Here is an 11,465-nt window from a genome sequence, read left to right as displayed (position 1 = left end):
TCTCCTAGATCAATGGTCCAAACTAATCCTCCAATGAACCTTCTATACACTTCCTCACAAAGCCTATAAATAGGGGTGCCATCCTCTCATTTTCTCACTCAACTCTTGTAGTATGAAAGAGACCAAAAGAGTGGCACACCCAACCTAGTAAGAGAAAGAGAGAGGCATAGGATTGTGGCCATGCCCCTTGGCGGTGACCACCTAGCTTAACCCACCCGTCTCACCTTGGCCCTTTGCCCCTGCACCCTATGGCTTAAACCATGGCTCAGTCCCTCACCTAATGGGGCTCAAGTTCAACTTCTATGCTACTGGTTTTGACTGGGTTTTACCTATTTATAGCGATGTAATCTTTCTCTCTCTAAGCCCTAAGTTCAATTTTATGAGCCATCACCATGTCCAATTGTGTGCTCACCCATAGTACCTCATTTGATCCCAATTTAGCCTAGATTCTCCCAAGCACCACCTTATTTTTAAGGAGTATTTTATGATCATGTTATCAGCGCCTTTGAGCATGATGAATTGTAGAATGGCTTCATTTTGATAGTTTCCCAGAATTGGAGGATTACATTGCCCCAATTACTTGGTCTTTCGATGTGGAGATCCGGTGTGGGTGTGGTTAAGTTTCGAGGAGGTGATCCTGAGCATTTCTTATGAGAATTGACTTTCCTATGGTTGATGTATTTGATATACGCATTTGTGAAGTGTTTATAAAGTTGAAGGTTGTATTTGAGTCATTGGAATGTAATTGTGAAGTGTTTGATGTAGTACACAATGAAAAGGGTTGCTGAATTTTTCCAAGTGTCAATTGTATTGTCTCTCTAAAACCTTCACTAGTTCAAACTAATGGAAATGTCTTTGGGGCCACATTGAAGTGTTTTTTATCTTCATTTTGAGTTGTAAACCAGGTGGTAAACTGAGTGTTTTAGTTCCTTATTAATGTAATTTTGATTCAAATATGTAAAGAGGTGCATAGAGGCTCTTGTATTGAATTTTTAAATTGAATGTAATAAGGGATTGGTCTCCACACCTAACAGTGTATATCAAATGCCCGCCTTTGCTAGGCTGTGTGAGGCCTCCCAGATGGCCTTAAAACAGTTATCACGAGTGTGGTTCAACCTGATTTAGTAACACATGGTTGGTATTTAGATTTCACAGTAGCAATTCTGAATATTCCCTCTTCGAAAAGAGGAGACATCAAGGTACTAACCTTCCTGTTTATGCTGGTGATATTATGGTAACATGGGGTGTTATGGACAACATATCTCCTATTAAGACTCATCTTCACCAAGAATTTGACATCAAGGATGTGGGGCATCTTGAGTACATTCTAGGTATAAAAGTTGTAGCTTCCAAGTTAGGGATATTCATTTCATTGTATAAGTAAACCTTGATCTTTTATAGTTAACTAGGAAAACAGCAGTTAAACCTCTTACTTGTCCATTTGATTGTAATATCACGTTGGATGCAACTTCATTGATGATGTAGGCATGTAGCATAGGCTACTTGGTCGACTTGTTTATCTAACCATTACATGACCTAATATGACTAGTCCAATCAACAGGGTTGGCCCGTCTATGCACTATTCATGATATGTATATTTATAGGCAGTTAGACATATTTTGAGATACCACAAAAGTAGTCTTAGTAAGGCTCTTTTACATAGCTTCGCAGATGATGACTGGGTTGGTTGCCCATTTGATTTCCAATCAACTATTAGCTACTGCACTATGACGGGGGAAAATTTGGTGACTTGGAAAAGCAAAAGCTGTAGTTGAGTGATATGTTAGAGAAAATTGTGTTTTCAAATATTTACAAAATAAGGGCCCAATTTTTAATTTATTTATTTTCTTTTCTACCCCACTTAAAATGTATTTTAAAAGTGGATAGTGGTTTGTGTAGAGCAAAAGAAAGAGTCACGTCAAGGGAGGGACAAGTGGCCATTGAGAGGCAACACTTGACCATTCTCTCTCTACCTGTGTCTCTCTCTAATTTTTCTTTTCTAGCTATATATGAAGGGTTTTGGGAGGCTAGGGTACCAAGCACGAGCTCTCTTTCTCTCTTTCTAAAACTTCTTTTTTTCTCTTAGGATTCTTTATGCTGGGTGCAAAGGATGTGCCTCTCATCTCTGTGAGAACCCTTCAGTGTCATAGGGATAAATCCCAACACCGTATTGCTCCACGGAAGTTTATCTCTCTCTAGATTATTTACTAACCATTGCTTTGCAGCAATTTTGTCTTCCTTTGTGCTATATGTTGTTGGAAAATCCATTTTCAACAAGTTTCTCTCTCTAGAAAAGCTACCAAACTGTGCTTGCAAATTTATACGAATTTGGTGAGTTTGTTCCAACTTTCTTCTGCATCTTTTGTACCTGAAAATAGTACTTGAATGTTTAAAAAAATTATATGAGCAAGGGAAAAATTAGTGGGCATCATTTTATATTGTTGGAATGATTTACTATACATTTGTGATGGGTATATGCTAGCTGGAAATTGCAATGGGGTTGCTTAGAAGATGTTTATAATACTTGCAATTGATTTTAGGCTTTGATGCCTTTGTGGATAATAAAGTTCATGATATTTGTGCACTTCTTTTGAGTCTTAAAGAAAGTTACAACAAGCTTTTGAAAATGTTTTGATAAGAGTTGCATGCCGTCTGTTTGTTGATATTTCTGATTGTGTTTAAAACCCAATTTACATTTTGATATAGCTTTATTTACTTCCGAAAACTATAAATATGCATTGTATTTGGGCCAATAATTGGTATTAGAGCTTAGGGGTTTTTAGTTTGTATAAAAAATAGCTAATCTTAGAGCTGTATTGACTGATTTAGTAAAGATTGATAAGCTTGATGACTATAATTTCTTACTTGGAAGAGTAAAGTATCTTATTTGCTGCATACTATGGGTTTGTTGTATATTATTGAAGAAGAAATCGTATCTGAACCTGATGATGATTCTACACTTAGAGAAAGACAAAGATACTTAAAATGGAAAAATGGTAATTTTACATGTAAAGGTGCTATCTTGAATTGCCTTAGTGACAGATAACATAAGTCTTTGAACCCTACACTAACGCTAAAGACTTATTGGAGGCTATAGAGGAAAGAGACACCGAAGACAATTACATGGCAAAACATGAATACAACCAAAATAAAATAAGAGAGAACCAATCGGTGCTGGAATTTTTTGATGACATGATTGTAATGGCTAACCAACTTACCGGTTATGGAGAACCCATATCTGAGCGTCAGCAAATCATGAAGATAATAGAAAATCTCCCTAATTCATGAAAAACCTTAAGAAAAACTTGCGCCACAATGGTACTATCGACATCCTTGATGATTGAATAGGATATCTTAGGATGGAAGAGAATGATAGGGCCAAATAGAAAAATGAAAGAGCCCATCAACAGGCTTATTTGGCTACTCAAAAAGGGTATCCTAGACCCAATCATAAGAAAAGAAAGGAGAATAAAGAAAGCAATGAGGAAACAAAGAAAGAAGACAAGAAAAACGGAAAATTCTTTGAAAGGTTAAAAAGATGTTTTAATTGTAACAATTTTGGTCCTATTGCCAAATTTTGTAGGGCCCCACTAAAGAAGATGGAGAGGACCCGATCACCCAAAGGATATTGCATTCGTAGTAGAAGAATCTCTCACGGTTACTCCATCAGATGGTTGGTGAATTGACTCGGGTGCAACAAGGCATATCACCACAAGCAAGGAGCACGTGGTGGACTTTAGAGAGAAGGTTGGTGATTGGAAGCTCTATATGGGAAACTCCTCTTGGGTCCACATTCTTGGTTCTATATGGGAACTCCTCTTGGGTCCACAGTCTTGGCGAGATGACCGTGAAGCTTCCTCTTCCTAGTGGGGGTACTCTTACCCTTAATGATGTCCTCTATGCCCCCAACATGAGGTGTAACCTCATTTCCTTGTCTAAGGTAGATAAAAATGAGGTCGAAGTGAATGTAAAAAGGGGGAATATGACCTTTCTCAAGGATGGTGTAGAAGTGGCTTAGGCTTCACTTTGTGGCAGGTTGTATAAACTTGAAGAAATTAATGAAATGAAATCATCTTCCTCTTAAATTGTTGATTCTTCTTTCCAAGAAAGCTTCAATGTATGGCATAGAAGATTAGGACACATTGGCTATGAAAAATTATCTAGAATAATGAAAGAAAAATTAATTCCTTATGAAGAAAAAGATAAATTTTAATGTGAAAACTGTTTTAAAGGAAAGATGCATAGAAAACCATTCCCAAAGGGATTAAGGGCTGAAAGTGTTCTATACATAGTCCATACTGATATTTGTGGAAGATTAGATGCTAAAGCTTTAAAAGACATGAATATTTTATCACTTTCATTGATGATTACTCACGATATAATATACATATTTGATTTCTCATAAAAGTGAATCTTTAGGAACATTTAAAGAATATAAGGAGGTAGAAAATCAACTAGATCGAAAGATTAAAATTTTGAGAAGTGCTAGAGGTGGAGAATTTACTTCATTTGAGTCTGAAATTTTTTGTAAGGAACATGAGATTATTAGACAATGCCCACTCCATTATACACCTGAACAAAATAGTATGGCTGAAAGAAAAAATAGAACCTTACTAGAGATGGTTAATTGTATGATACAAGAAGCTAATGTATCTTATCAATTTTGGGAGAAGCTTTGTTAGCCTCACCTTATATATTAAATAGACTTCCTAACAAATCTACAAATATAACCGCTTTTGAATTATGGTTTAATAGAAAACCTAACTTAGATCACATTAGAGTTTGGGATTGTCTAGCTCATGTCCCTAACCCAAATAGAGAAAAAGTTGGACCTAAAACAATTACATGCACCTTTGTTGGGTACTCTAGTTACTCTAAGGGCTACAGATTCTATGATCATGAGACTGAGACTATCATATAAAGTAGAAATGCTCACTTATTTGAGGATGAAGAAATGCCGAAAGGAAAACAACGTAAACTTATAGAAATAAGAGAAGAAGAAATGGGGCAACCTAGTGATTCCTATGAGAACCCTAGTAATGTTAACCGTATTCCTATTATGGTAGAGCCTAGGAGAATTACTAGGGAAACAAAGAGACCTAATTACTTGAATGATTACTATGGGTATAATGTAGAACTTGATGATGAGTCCATAAGCTTTAAAGAGGCCATAAGTTCATCTGAGGCATCCAATTGGATGAAGTCAATGCAAGATGAATATAACTCATTGATGAGGAATGAGACATGGACCATAGTAGACTTACCAGAAGGCTGTAGGGCCATTAGCTGTAAATGGGTCTATGTTAAGAAACTAAATCCAAATGGAACGATTGATAGGTATAAAGCTGAACTGGTTGCTAGGGTTTTACCTAAGTAGAAGGGGTAGATTATAATGAAACTTTCTCCCCTGTTGCTAGCAAGTCAACCATTAGGATTGTACTAGCTATAGAAAATTATTATAACTTTAATATACATCAAATGGATGTAAAGACAACTTTCCTCAATAGTGAATTAGAGAACGAGATTTTTATAAGACAACCCAAGGGATTCGAGTCTAAAGGACAAGAAGGAAAAGTGTGCAAGTTAAAGAAATCCCTTTATGGACTTAAAAAATCCTCAAGGCAATGGTATTTAAAGTTCGATGAGGCACTAAAGAACTATGGCTTTGTTAATACTAGTGCTAACTATTGTGTATACATCAGAAGTAGTAGGGGTAGTAATCTTATTTTAATGTTATATGTAGATGACATTATCATTGTAGGTAGTGATCCTAAGGTTATTAAAGATACCAAAGAGTGGTTATCTTCACAATTTGAGATGAAAGACTTAGGAGAACTAGAGCAAGTTCTTGACATGCAAATTACAAGAGATAAGAAGAGAAGATTACTCTACTTAAGCCAAGAATTATATACTATAAAGATACTGAAAAGGTTCAGAATGGATGAATCTAAAGCAATGGGAACCCCATATGAGAAAGGGTGTAAATTGTCCAAGGACATGTGTCCTAAGACTGATAAGGAAAAAGAGATTATGGAAAAGATCCCTTATGCACAAGCTGTAGGATCATTAAACTATTTAATGAACTATGCACGCCCTGACATAGCATATGCAGTGGGGGCTGCTAGCTATTATATGAGTAACCCAGGCATGGAACATTAGAAACTTATAACGAGAATATTTAGATATGTCAAAAAGACCACCAATTATAGCCTATGCTATGGAGATGGTAAATTAGAATTACAAGGCTACAATGATGCTAACTAGGCTGGTAGAGAAGCATTCAGATCTACATCTGGATAGCTTTTCACTTATGGAGGAGCAACTATATCATGTGGCAGCCATATACAAAACAGTATGTCACAATCAATAATGGAGGCAGAGTATGTCGCCTTATATGAGGCGGCTAATGAAGCAATATATTTAAGAAAATTGCTGAGTGAGATACCATTGGCTACATTTGAGAGAACTGCAATAGTTATTCATTGTGACAACCAAGCTGCCATAGCTATTTTTAGATATCCTATGTACCACAATATAACAAAACACATTGATAAAAAGTATCATTCCGTGAGAGAGTATGTGGGACGAAATGATATAGAAGTAATGTATCTCCACACAGATTTCATGATAGCTGATCCGTTGACTAAAAGTGTCCACATAAACACACATGAAAGGGTTTGGGACTGAGATCCACAGGTTTCTTGTGATACGCTTGTGATGAGCCTTTGTGGTGCAGTTATTGAGCATGTGGAATGTTATGTGATTACCTTTTGCATGCGTAGCATATCTGTCTTTATGGCGATGACGCATGTGTGGCATATCTGCCTTTGTGGCGATGACGCCTGTGTGGCATATCCGCCTTTGTGGCGTTGACGCTTGTGTGGCATATCCGTCTTTGTGGCAATGATGCCTGTGTGGCATATTCGCCTTTGTGGCGATAACGCTTGTGTGGCATATCCGCCTTTGTGGCATATCCGCCTTTGTGGCGATGATGCCTGTGTGGCATGTGTAAGCGCCCTCCCAGGGTGGTTAGGTTATGTCTTCGAACATTTAATAGTTCGTATGTGGCGAAATCCCTCGGAGGGATAAGTGGCACAAACCACCGCTAGCTAGCAGCCTTTTGACTCCGTTATCCACATTACAAGACTAGACTGGACAATTATATTTGGCATGACTTATTGAGCATGACCTCCAGCTAATTGTCTTTTGACTCCGTGTTTTCGCACTGTGATGGCTATCTGGACAGTTGAACATGACCTCTGACTAGCAATCTTTTACTCTGTGATCCGCATTGTGATGGCTAAACTAGACAGTTGTATTTGACATGACTCACTTAGCATGACCTCCAGTTGGCATGTCTTATAGACACCGTTTCTACTTTGCGATGGCTAGTTTGGACAGTTTGAGGATCTTTATGGGATCATGGTATGATTCACTGTGTTGATGGTTATTACCTTTTCAAGTGATAGAGACTCCTTTGGTGATGAATGTTTCACGGTGTGAGTGTCCGATGCTTTTCGAAGAACAGTAGCGAGAGAGAAAGTTCACTAATCTAAAAACATGTAGGTGAAGGTCATGATATGGTTGATGATCACGCAATACGTAATGACAATTGATGAGCGTGGGAATGTGTGGTTGATTCCATTGAGTGGATGGATCATATGTGTGGATGGATTTGTTTTTTGAGGGTGTATAGCTCAAGCAAGTTCTATATAGCTACTAAAAGTTTGTATGATAGTTTTACGAATATTTTGAAACCAATGGGGGAATGTTAGAGAAAATTGTGTTTCCAAATATTTACAAAATAAGGTTCCAATTTTTAATTTATTTTTCTTTTCTACCCCATTTAAAATGTATTTTAAAAGAGGACAATGCTTTGTGTAGAGATAAAAAAGGAGTCACGTGAAGAGAGGGACAAGTGGTCATTGAGAGGCAACACTTGACCATTCTCTCTTTACATGTGTCTCTCTGTAATTTCTCTTTTGTAGCTATATATGGGAAGGGTTTTGGGTGGCCAGGGTACCAAGCATGAGCTCTCTCTCTCTTTAAAATCTCTTTATCTCTCTTAGGCGTCCTTGTGAGCTGGGTGCAAGGGACGTGCCTCTCGTCTATATGAGAGCCCTCTAGTGTCGCAGAGATAAATCTCCGCACCGTATTGTATCTTACGGAAGTTTCTCTCTAGACTAACCACTGTTTTGCGGCAATCTTGTCTTCTTTTGTGCTATATGTTGCTGGAAAATTCATTCTCACAAAGTTTCTCTCTCTAGAAAAGCTACCAAACCGTGCTTGCAAATTCATACGAATTTGGTGAGTTTGTTCCAACTTTCCTTTTCATCTTTTGCATCTAAAAATAGTACTTGAAGGTTTAGAAAGATTATATGAGCAAGGAAAAAATTAGTGGGCATCATTTTATATTGTTGGAATGATTTACTATGGGTTTTTGATGGGTATATGCTTGCTGGAAATTGCATTGGGGCTGCTTAGAAGATGCTTATAATACTTGCAATTGATTTTAGGCTTTGATTCCTTTGTGGATAATAAAGCCAATGATATTTGTGCACCTCTTTTGAGTCTTAAAGACATTTACAGCAGGCTTTTGAAAGTGTTTTGATAAGATTTGCATGCCATATGTTTGTTGATATTTCTGATTGAGTTTAAAACCGAATTTGCATATTAATATAGCTCTATTTACTTCCGAAAACCATGAAGATCCACTATATTTGGGCCAACATGATCTAGTGCAAAAATAAAATATCAAGCCATGGCATCAACAAAATGAGTTTTTATGTCTACAAGCACTCCTAAGTGATATGGGAGTGCACATCACATCGGCTATACCATGCATTATCACAATCAAGCTGCTATTTCTACCTCCATTAGTCCTGTCTTTCATTAAAGGAAAAACCCATCGACATTGACTGTCATTTTTCCAAGGAAAAAATGATGGTTAAAATCATATCCAATCCATATACAAGGACTAAAAATCAACTGGCTGATATTTTTGCTCAGCCAGTGTGTCGAAATCACCTTGATTCAGTTATATGCAAGTTGGGCATGCATGACATATATGTTTCAAGGTAAGGGGGAGTGTAGACAACGTCTACATTTTTATATATATCAAGTTCTAAGGGCACATGGGATTTTCTTTCTTTAATCTCTAGTAATGCTTTTGTCATACTTTAGTATTGATTAGTTATTTTGTAATTTTTGTAAGACAAAGATGTCCTCTGTAACTCGTTATTGTGTATAAATGCATAAAACACAAGCCATAGATGAGCCTACTATGTGCCTCTCTCAGCGTGCTCTTTTTCTTCCCTTTCACTCCCGATGTATTTTCTCTCCATCTCTCTCTTGCTTTCCCTTCTCACCTGGAGATCCGAGTCACCAAATTTTTCAACATGAATTGCACATATATAATCCAATGGACTATGATACTCAGTGAAAAGCATGAATACATCATATGTGCAGGTATACATCCGTTGTAGAAGAAAATAAATAAATATATGGGAGACCTATTAGGAACTTCTGCTGCTGCATGTTGTTTGAGCTATATGCACATCTCTAACAACAAAATAAAGTGTTCACCAGTTGACTATGTCGAACTTTCGTATCACTGTATGTTTTTGTTTTTTCCTCTTTTCTTGATAGTTAGACACAGGGATGTCATGCATGTGAAATTTGTGTTCATGATCCCTTCTTAAGATTGTGATGGGCAATCAACAACTTTGTTTTCTATAGAAGGTAATGTATGACAAACGCTATATCCTGGTCATGGATATCTCTACTAAGAGGACTTTCCCAACACTTCTTGGTTCCGAAATTAAGATTCGGTTCTTCATAAACTTTCACCAATTAGACCCATGTCACTGACAATAATGATTAATGTGGATGAGTGACTTTGCTCATTAAAGGAAAGGATCCTCAAATGAAGTTTTTTTTAACATGTGAACCCTATTGATTTAAAGAAAATAAGTACAAAAGAAAAGCAAGTTGAGGGGCTGAAACCTACATACGAGTTTCAACCCAAAAATAGGTTACCCACTGACGGGTGCCCTATACAAAACTATGCAACAAAAAATATTATACATATCTGCCTTGAAATCCCAAAAAAGGCAAGCCCGAAACTAAAAGGAGGAGTTCAGGCCTGAAGTCCAGGTCCTTGCGAAGTAGGAGAATTGGCTTGAGAGATAGGATCAAATGTTAAAAAAGTTGTAGGCACGCTTAGGCGTTTTGGGGGCATGGCCGTCCGCCTAGGAACAGGGATGGGTGGAGTATTAATTAAGATGAAAATTATATTATAATTATTATTTATCAATTAAAATCTATAAGATTTGGTTTCGAATATCAAATATTCACAAAATATCTATTTCATCCAAAGTTTATGATTATTCATAAAAGCCCAATTCCATCTTCCAAATCATGAAAAATTCAATAAATCATAAAAAATTCAATCTTTCAACTACAAACATGTAAATATATCGTAAAGAAAAAATAAAAACAAAAGAAAAAAAAAAGGATTCACAATATAATATGTTATAACAAAATCAAATCAAAACCCTTATTTAAATATGATAATGCTTTAAAACTATCAAAATCAAATCGATGGTGGTACAAACCTCGTCTATTGGGTCGCCAAAAGTTCCTAAAATCGACTACTAGAAGCTTCAAAAACACCTACGAACTATTTCTTTTGTTTTGGGAAGAAATTAAAAAAATCGAAAATTAATCTATCTTTCGATAAATCACAAAAGAGAGGCTTTTGGGGAGTTTTTCTCTCTCTAAAAGGCATGGTTTTGGTTTTGGGGATTTAGAAACCCTTTTGCCCCCTTTTTACTTGGGAAAAATGACAAATTTTGACCCTCTCTGAGGGTTTTTTCTGCCATTTGACAAACTGTCACGAGGTGGTGCCTAGGAGGTCGCCTAGACTGTAGTGCCTAGGTGGCACCTTGCCCACCTAGGCCGGTGCCTAGACGCAGGACGCCTAATAGTCCCGTCTAACTAGTGCTTGGGCGCTTTTGAATTTTTTTTCTGCCTAGGTGATTGCGTAAGCATCTAGGCTGGCGAATTTTCAAACATGGATTGGATCCTCAAAGGAAGTTTGATTTTAGGGAAATTAAGAAGGGGCTGATAAGGTCACAGAGAGAGACCAATTAGATCCATGTCACTGATAATAATGACTAATGTGGGTGGGTAAAGTAATGCTCCTTAAAGGAAAGGCTCCTAAAAATGGATCCTCAATGTAAGAAGGGGCTGATGAGGTCAGAGAAGGGGCTGATGAGATCAGAGAGAGAGATCCTCAATGTAAGAAGGAGCTGATGAGGTCAAAGAGAGAGAGAGAGAGAGAGAGAGAGAGAGAGAGAGAGAGAGAGAGAGAGAGGGAGGGAGGGAGGGAGGGAGGGAGGGAGGGAGGGAGACAGGGAGGGACTGGTATAGTTTGATATCTCAGAGCTAATATTGTTCTGATT

This window comes from Amborella trichopoda, chromosome 1, assembly GCF_054954075.1.
Source record: "Amborella trichopoda isolate Santa Cruz 75 chromosome 1, AtrichopodaSantaCruz75HAP2 v2.0, whole genome shotgun sequence".
Classification (NCBI taxonomy): domain Eukaryota; kingdom Viridiplantae; phylum Streptophyta; class Magnoliopsida; order Amborellales; family Amborellaceae; genus Amborella; species Amborella trichopoda.
This window is presented reverse-complemented; position numbering follows the sequence as displayed.